Raw genomic sequence first — 4,142 nt, forward strand, 5'->3', positions numbered from 1 at the left:
GAAAGAAAATTTGATAGTTAACAAACACCAAAGTTCATTAGAAAAAAATAAGAGTATGTACTGAAACTTAAAAAAAAAAAAAAATTTGTTTTCTTTGGGGGGGGGGGGTATATACTCTATGAAACTATGCATTTCTAGAAAAATGTGGAGAATCAAGCTAAAAGCTGACCACAGGACTTCATTTCCAGGAGGATAGGAGCACATATACAAGAAGTTGCAGAAAATAAAATATAATATTAGTTTCAATAGTAAATGCTTCAATTAAAGATAAAATCTAGATTTTACATACATAATAAAACACATCTTTTATGAAAAAACTATTGAAACTACATTGGAAGTTACACATTTTAAAGTACTAGAGAATCCCACCCTTGCTCGCTATCAATCATAGACCCCAAGAAAAGCTTGATCAGATCGCATCAGAATCTCAGATCGCTTCATTCCCCTTTCTTCATCTTAGTTTTGCTTAATGACTAATATTTCATACTTCTTCTTACAACTTTTCATACATTATTTTAGTTTGAAGCTAGTTCCCTAATAATTTTTTTTCCAATGCCCATTCGTCATACAGGCATCTGAAGGGCAGATTTGTGAGCCATTTTTTCAGGGGCACCATATTAGATGGGCCAAGCCAACATTGCTCCCACAGTAAGGACAGATAGTACAGAGAAGGAAAGAACATCCATGCCTTGCCCAGGCTTCGAACCCAGAACCTTTCTGATACAAGGCCAGTTCCCTAATCAAAAACCTACAGTATTGCTTGTGGAGATCATTTCACTAGTCTAACCACAGTAAAACAGATTACCAAAACAGTGGCAAAAATCAAGATATTGGAGTATATTGATATATGCTCGTAAAAAAGCAACTTAACAATTTGATTGTTCCAAAGTTAATCAGAAATTAAAACAAAGTAAGACATATCTTTAGGTGTGAGAGTGCATGGCTGCAAAATATCATAATTCCATAGCTAATAGTTTTGGCTTAAATATATAATGCTGAAATTCCTCCATTAGCTTTTTTGTTATATGAGCAAGAGTGGGACATGGTACAAATTTTCTGATACAGCGGCGATGACGGCAGTAAATTAGAGAAATAAATCTTTACAAATGCTATCTCTTAACAATCAATATTTTACGTTAACCAAATTATTTGAATTCCATACTTGTTTACATATAAAACATGTTATTGGCAAAGCAATAAAAAGAAAAATAATAATTTAAAGGTTCATCAGTCGAAATCCTCCTTTAAACGAAATGTTTTAAAAAAGTGTCATTTTGTCCAGATTTACTACCCACTGATAAGAAATGCGTTTTTTTTAGCAAGGAAAAAACTATCTACCAGATTTTACGATATCAGACATCAGGAAAGATTTTATTTAATCTGAAAGATATCGATATATATAAGAAAAAGATAATTGAAGGTTTTTAGGCACATTTTGTCATCTGGAATTTTTTTAGGCAATTGAGCTTATTTTGGCACCCTGGGATGGTGACCCTTTTGCCCATGCTTTTTGCTGGCTCTGGATATCACTAAAACAGATTATAAACATAAATGCTACCATCAATGTATAAAATCTGGCATTCTATAAAATGCCTAAAATCAATAGTAAAGTATGAAATGATTAATATTTCACACATTGAATATATATTCCATGGAATGGCTTAACTTAAACCTATAGAAATTTTATACATTGACTAGGCAAAGCATAAAATAATTCCTTGCTTAAAAATGCCAGGGATGCAATACAATGACTAGCCATTTTTAAGAATGTCAGAATTTAAAACTTTTGCTGTAATATACATATTAAATGTTTATAGAATCAAATAAAACTAATTTTTATTTACTCCCTGTATTAAAGTATAATACACAACCTAGTTCTTTATAAGAATACATCTTCATTATTTTGATAACATTTTAACACTAATATCTGCTATAGAATTAGATTAAATCCTGTCCAAAATATAACTAAACTCAACTGTTTGGCTTTCTATTACAAATTAATAATAAGTACAAGAAAAATAAAAGAGAAAGCTTAACAACAATTTATTATAAATTATGAAAAGTTACATTTTGAAATCAAAATATTATTTATTTAATTTCAATTTGAAATATTAATGTTTTATGAAAGGAAATTTTAAAGCAATTCCAGGGAGCTTCAGTTTAAGTTCAGACACACAATGTATTAAATAAAACACATTTAGATATTAGTGTTAAATAAATTGGAGAAAGTCAACCATAATGTTATATGGTTTCAAAAACAAAATTGTATTGTTCAAAAATGTTTTCTTTTATCAATGTGTTTCAGAACTAATTAAGCATATTAAGTACAATTCAATCATATAAATTAGTAAAATTTCATATTAAATTGGAGTCTGGCACAGATTATCTTAAGAAATAAAAAAAAGTCTATATAAAATTAAAGCTAAGTAAGGCATCAAAATTATAACACATGCAGATAAATGCCCTTTAAAAAAAATTTTTTTTAAACCTCATATACATGAAAATTAACATTTTGATCTGCATTCTTCTTCAATAGTAGATAGGCAAAACGGTACATAACGGAAAAATATATTATCATTTTGCCTGTTAATGAACTGGCTGAGGCTTAAATAAAGGAATTATAATACATGGTAAAATTGAACTGGACAGACAGATGGAAAAAAATTCCAACCTATATGAGATTAATGCCTGAAAAAAACAGAGCCAACTTATAACTAAGCGAAGAGCTAATTATTTACTTCCTTCAAGTTTTGAAAAATATATATTTAAGATTGTACATTTAAATGCATGCATAGTTAAAAATCAGAAAATGATGAAATAACTTATTTCTTGCAATTAAAATCATTTCTATATTTATAAACAATTAGACAGTAAAAATATATAACTGAATGTTAACAAATGTAACAGTTTCAAACTAATGCATATCAGCAGTTTCAAAATTTGTAAGGGTGCACAACTTGCGGCCCATGGGAACTTCTGAATGCAATTTTTTTTTAGAAAATTGAGTCATTACTTATTAATACGCTCATTTTGTACTGATTCCTTTGTAAATCTATGCTGTTTCTCTATTGCGTTTTCATTGGTTATTGCTACGAAATTCTAAACTGTATTGCTACAAAATTGTAAATGGTATTGCTACGAAATTCCACATAGAATTGCTACAAGATTTCACACAGTATTGCTATGAAATTCCATATGATTTTAAAAGACCCAATATTTTGAATAAGATATTACAATACAAGAATTTCGAATTGGAGTAATTTTTGCAGATTTTATTATAAATCCAAGTGAGGTTTCTATCATTTTTTGGCATTTATAATTACCAATTTCCATGTGGATTTTAAGATTTCGATACATATATTATGATTCGTGAGTTATAAATCGCCAACCAAATTTATCCCCTTTTGATGTTCTTTATTTGTACTAATTTCATCATAAATCTAAATGATTTTTTTAAAAGGCAGTTATTGCTACTATTTGCAAATTTTCCCATGTCATTTTGAAAATCTCATATTTTTTTACACTGTTATTGCGACACATAAATTTCAAATCGCCCATTAAAATAATCACTTTTCGACGTGCTCTAATTTATCCAATTTCATCATAAATCCAAGTGAAGATTGGATCGTTTGTGGCACTTATAACTACCAATTTCCACGTGATTTATGAATTACTGATACATTTGCTATGATATCATGATTCATGAATTATAAATCACACATTTAAATGATAACTTTTTGTCGAACTTAATTTGTGCTGATTGCAGTGTAAATCCAAGTTGTTTTTTCAATAAGTTTAACAGCAGTTTCTGCGATGCTTTCACACGCAGTTTCAAAAATTCCGATTTTTATTAGGACATGCTAATTTTAAATCACACATTTACATACTTTGTTTATGCTAATTTCCTCTTAAATTTAATCCATTTTTTGCAATTATTCTGCAATTCTCTTTGCGATTTTGACAATTCCGTAACCTTAACTACAATGTTAATACAACACATAAATTTCTAATCGAAAATTTAAATAATCATTTTTTTATACAGTTTATTTGTGCATATTTCATCATAAATATAAGTTATTTTTTCGTCATTTCCGTAGTTGGCACTATGAATTTGTATGTAGTATTTAGAATCCTGATATTTT

Source organism: Parasteatoda tepidariorum, chromosome 12 (genome assembly GCF_982258835.1).
Source record: "Parasteatoda tepidariorum strain Cologne lab strain chromosome 12, Ptep-v5.0, whole genome shotgun sequence".
NCBI classification, from domain to species: Eukaryota; Metazoa; Arthropoda; class Arachnida; order Araneae; family Theridiidae; genus Parasteatoda; species Parasteatoda tepidariorum.